The sequence below is a fragment of the Mirounga leonina genome, unplaced genomic scaffold, assembly GCF_011800145.1.
Source record: "Mirounga leonina isolate KUSES-001 unplaced genomic scaffold, KU_Mleo_1.0 Mir_169, whole genome shotgun sequence".
Taxonomy (NCBI): Eukaryota; Metazoa; Chordata; class Mammalia; order Carnivora; family Phocidae; genus Mirounga; species Mirounga leonina.
The window spans coordinates 2,820,399-2,826,153 of NW_023270431.1; the positions used below are offsets into that span (position 1 = coordinate 2,820,399).

At 36.2% G+C, this 5,755-nt stretch overlaps 1 pseudogene; it reads left to right on the top strand.

Moving 5' to 3' along the window:
• The first annotated feature begins 4,895 nt into the window (after positions 1–4,895).
• On the top strand, positions 4,896–5,412 carry LOC118017289 (annotated as a pseudogene).
• Positions 5,413–5,755: the final 343 nt, after the last annotated feature.

The following is a 5,755-nucleotide window of genomic DNA, read 5'->3' on the forward strand; positions in this document are numbered from 1 at the left end:
ATGTATTTCCTATTGAAAGACTGCCTGTGGTTCTATATGTTACAAAGCAGCAGTAATTGAATCTTTAGTATCTCTTTAACTCATGTTAGCATGTAGCCTTTCTCTGGTGCATATCCTTTCTCTCTTCTTTAAATAGACCACAAAAATTCCATTAACAGCAATCTCTACAATGATGGCCATATGATGGTTAGTACTTCTGAATTGCTTAGTAAGGTAGACTTGTGAAGCCACCATATATTGGTAAGCTTATTCTAACTTATACCTGGAAAACTGTCCCTTCCCTACTCTCAGCCTATTGCTTGTAAGGAGATCGGGAGTGATTACTATCTTCATGGAAAAAAATCCAAAGAGTCAATGATATGCAAGACTTTTGTTGGGATTTCTGAGAAAAAGGCAGACACTTTTTTATTCTTTGCTGAGAGAATATGAAAAACAGCTGCTGCCATCTTTTTTTTTTTTTTGATTTTTTTAATTCTTATGTTAATCCCCATACATTACATCATTAGTTTTAGATGTAGTGTTCCATGATTCATTGTTTGTGCATAACACCCTGTGCTCCATGCAGAATGTGCCCTCCTCAATACCCATCACCAGGCTAACCCATCCTCCCACCCCTCTCCCCTCTAGAACCCTCAGTTTGTTTTTCAGAGTCCATCGTCTCTCATGGTTCGTCTACCCCTCCGATTTCCCCTGCTTCATTCTTCCCCTCCTGCTACCTTCTTCTTCTTTTTTTTTCTTAACATATATTGCATTATTTGTTTCAGAGATACAGATCTGAGATTCAACAGTCTTGCACAATTCACGGTGCGTACCAGAGCACATACCCTCCCCAGTGTCTATCACCCAGTCACCCCATCCCTCCCACCCCACCTCCCACTCCAGCAACCCTCAGTTTGTTTCCTACAATTAAGAATTCCTCATATCAGTGAGATCATATGATACATGTCTTTCTCTGTTTGACTTATTTCACTCAACATAATACCCTCCAGTTCCATCCACATCGTTGCAAATGGCAAGATCTCAGCTGCTGCCATCTTATAATCATAAAGGTAAGAACCTTAATATGAAGCTAAATAGAAGACTATGAACCTAAGGAACAACAAGAGAAAAATAGTTGCTAATAAGTTCTTCATAAAACTACACATAGACTTTTCAGTTATATGAATTAAAAATTGCTATGTTACTTCGGCCATCTTGTTTGGTCTTTTTTTTTTTTTCTCAGAGTCCTAATTAATACATAGATCACATGCCATTAGTTGTGCTACACACTTTATAAACATTATATCATATAGTCCTCACTGTAATTCTGTGAGGCAGTTATCACCATTTTATAGATGCAGAAGATGAAGAACAGAGAGATTAAGAAATTTATCCAAAATCACATTGTTCATTGAGGAGCAGATGCAGAATTTGAACCCCAACCCTATTCTAAATCCTATAGTTAATTACGTACCGTATTACTCCATCTGTCTTGACTGGAATTTGGCTACACATTAGAATTTCCACTGTAATATCTGGCTTGAATTTGCCTCCAAACTCTGTCTCATTCTAGTCCATCTCATTGTCGTGTCCACAGAATAGTTTAAAAGTACAGCCTTTATATTTCTATCTATATCTATGTAGAGAGACTGAAGAATTTCCATCTTACAGAAAAGAATCTCATTAATAAGAGTCCTTGCTGTTCAAGAGGCAATTAGGATATTCTCCATAGACTCATCCAATCCCCGGTCCACATCTTATTCAGTGAAACATATGGAAACCTAGCTTAATTAAATTAATACAATAAAATTAGTACTTAAGAATTCAGAATGTGTCCAGGTTAGCACCAGGTATATTACTTAGGTGATCTTTAGATGTTTTTCTGTTAGAAAACCTGATATAACACCTGTGTGCTTGGAAATGCTGAGTGTGCACTTAAAACTTACCCATGATCTGCTTCAATGTTTGTGTAACACAAAGTCCCCAAATATATACATATATATTTGAGTATATGTATAAACATATATTTAAGGGTATTTTTTAAATTCTTAAGAATCATCAACTATAAAAATAGATCTAACTATATTGAGTCATTTGGAGAATAATTTTTAAGTTGGCTCTGATAATTTGATCTGGCTAATAGTCTAGTGAGTTGCACATATAAAAGATGGGAGAATAAATGTGCAATAATGTTAGCTGATATATATACATGTGTATATATATGTGTACATATATAATATTATATATATTACATGCATGAGTCTGTGTGTGTGTATTTCATTCTCAAAGATACCTCAGAATATGTCCTACTTTAGTTAAGTGTTATAGAAATGCCATGCAACTTTGTGTTCTTTCCTAAATCTGATTTACAAAAAAGTAAAGTTCTCCATCAGGAATCCCAATTTTTGTTATCAGTTTTAAAAGGTGAATTAAAAAAATCACAAACATTGCATATTATAATTTTTTAGTAGGAGTAAATTAAGAAGTTTTTTTTAAAAATAAAAAGTATATTTTGGACTTCTAGTTTCTGGTTCAACTTGTTAAAGAGCTTGAAAATCACCACTTTATCCTAATGATAAGGAAAAAAACATAACACATAGAAAAATTAACAGTTCTTCTTAGATCCATCAGAGAAGTGAGGTCACAGGAAAAATTTATTTCCCCAAAATTAGAGAGACAGATAGGTAGATAAAGAATCACAACTTACTGGCGTAGAAACCCACTGGCAGTAACTTCCACAGGAACCAATGCAGAGCAGGAAAATCTGAACTGTAATTGATGAGTTACTGGAAGTTCAGTGTGGACAACTATGCAAGTTAAAAACACCAGGGGATCCAGCGATAGGGGGCCCTCATACTTTTGTGAGTTTTACCACCAGGATCTCTTCCAGGTCTTCATAGTATATATTGAAGAAAAATTCCCTGATGCTTCCCGCAGAGGGAGGAGAAAAGGAACCATCTGACATATGCCAGAGCATCCTATATTTCTGGATAAGGCCTGCTGTCAAGATACACTGTTTTACCAGAGCCTAACCTAACTGGAGGAAGAGAAATACCCAACTCCAACAACCTCTAATCCTACCAAGTGCAGGAGGGGAAATACATAAATCTAGCCCCCTCTAGCCATCTTTTCCTATGTAATGGGAGTGAGAGGAAACTGAGAAGGACCAATAAAGTTCACAGAACCAGGGACAAGAGCTCCCCCAAACTCTTAGACCTACTTATAGGACTATAGCATGCTATTTCTTCCCCCATCCCTTACCACTTTATTACTCAATGCCTATTTAGTGCAGTATATCATGGTTGCCTTTTAACAAAAAATTAGAAGGCATACTAAAAGGAAGAAACACACTTTGAAGACAACTGAACACACATCAGAACCAGAGTTAGATATGGCAGAAATGTTGCAATTATCAGAATGAGAATTTTTTAAAAATTATGATTAATATGCTCATAGATTTAAAGGGAAAAGCACACAACATGCAAGAACACATGGGAAATGTAACCATAGAGATGGAAATTCTGAGAAAGATTCAAAAAGAAAAGCTAGAGATCTAAAACACTGTACCAGAAATGAATGCCTTTGATGAACTGTGGGACAACTACAAAAAGTAAAACATACACATAATTGGAATACCAGGAGAAGAAAGAAAGGAACAGAAGCAATATTCAAAGTGATAATGACTGGTAATTTCTTCAAATTAATGTCAGATAACAAACCACAGATCCAGGATTCTCAGAAAGCATTAAGCATCAAAAAATGAAGAAGTAAAGAACGAAAAAAGAAAAAAAAAAAACACCCTCATACACCCTATACCTAAGCAAATCATTCAAACTTCAGAAAAGCAAAGATTAGAAAAAAAAATGAAAGACACTAGAAGGGGGGAAAAACACCTATAGAGACATAAAGAATTACATCTGACTTCTCTTCAGAAACCATGCAAGCAAGAAGAGAGTGAAATGAAACATAAGTGATGAGAGATAAAACCCACCAACCCAGCATTCTGTACCATGTGAAATTATGCTTCAAAGTAAAGGAGAAATAAAAATTTTCTCAAAATAAAAGAAAGGATCTATCTTGTGAGAAATGTTAAAATAAGCTCTTTAGAGAGAAGAAATATGACATAGGTCAGAAACTTGGAACTACATAAAGAAAGGAAGAGCATTTGAAAAAGAATAAGTGAAGGTAAAATAAAAAAACATTTACCTTTCTTATTCTTAATCTATCAGATAACAGATTGTTCAAAATAATAATAGCAATGAAGTATTTGAAGTATTCGATTATGAAGTATTTGATTGTTCAAAATAATAATAGCAATGAAATATTTGAATAATAGCAATGAAGTATTCTAATGTGTAAGTATTCTTATGTATAAATGAAATGAATTGAATAATGGCAATGATACAAGGGATGAGAGGAAGGAATTGGAAATATTTTTTGTTGTAAGGTACTCTTACTACACATGAAGTGGTATAGTGTTATTTGAAAGTGAGCTTAGATTAGTTGCAAATATATATGGCAAACTCTAGGGCAACCACCAAAAAACAGTACAAAAAGTATAATTGATATGTTGGGAAAGGAGAGAAAATGGAATCATATAAATGTTTGATTAAAACCATGAACGACAGAGAAAGTGTGGAAGACAAAAATGGGGACAAAGAACAAAGGCAACAAATACAAAACAGTAATAAATATGGTAGGTATTAATTCAATAATTGTAATAATCACCTTAAATATCAATGAACTAAATACAATAATATTCAGAGTGTATCCAAAAACAAGACCCAATTATATGTTATTTGCAAGAAACCCATTTTAAATATTGACACATATGGATTAGAGATAAAGGGATAGAGACATGCTAACACTAATCAAAAGAAAGCAGGGCTTTGGGACCTGCAGTCTTTGGTGCAGACATGGCCAAGTCCAAGAACCACACCATGCACAACCAGTCATGAAAATGGCACAGAAATGGCATCAAGAAACCCCAGTCACAAAGATACAAATCTCTTAAGGGGGTAGACCCCAAGTTCTTGAGGAACATGCGCTTTGCCAAGAAGCACAACAAGAAGGGCCTAAAGAAGATGCAGGCCAACAACACCAAGGCCATGAGTGTATGTGCCGAAGCTATCAAGGCCCTTGTCAAGCCCAGGGAGGTCAAGCTGCAAGCTCATTCGACTTGCCTACATCTCTCACCCCAAGCTTGGGAAACGTGCTCGTGCCTGCATTGCCAAGGGTCTCAGGCTCTGCTGGGCACAGTCCAAGGCCAAGGCTCAAACCAAGGCTCAGACTGCGGCTCCAGCTCCGGCTCCAGCTCCGGCTCCAGCTCCTGTTCCTGCTGCAGCTCAAGCTCCCAAAGGTGCCCAGGCCCCCACAAAGGCTCCAGTGTGGAGGCTTGTGTCTGCCAGTGTGAGGACAGAAGGACTGGTGTGACCCCTGGGCTTCTATCTGTATGGGACTGGTATCTTCCTTTGCTTTTTGTACAAATAAACCTGCGGCAGGCTCTGTCAAAAAAAAAAAAAAAAGAAAGAAAGAAAGAAAGCAGGAGTACCTATATTAATTTCAGATAGAGCAGACTTCAGAGCAAGGCAAATTACCTGGGATAAAGAGGGGCATTATATAGGATAAAGAAGTCAATAATCCGTACTGCATGGAGCACTGGTTGTTTTACACAAACAATGAATCATGGAACACTACATCAAAAACTAATGATGTAATGTATGGTGATTAATATAACATAATAATAAGAAAAACAAAAACAAAAAAAAACCAAAAC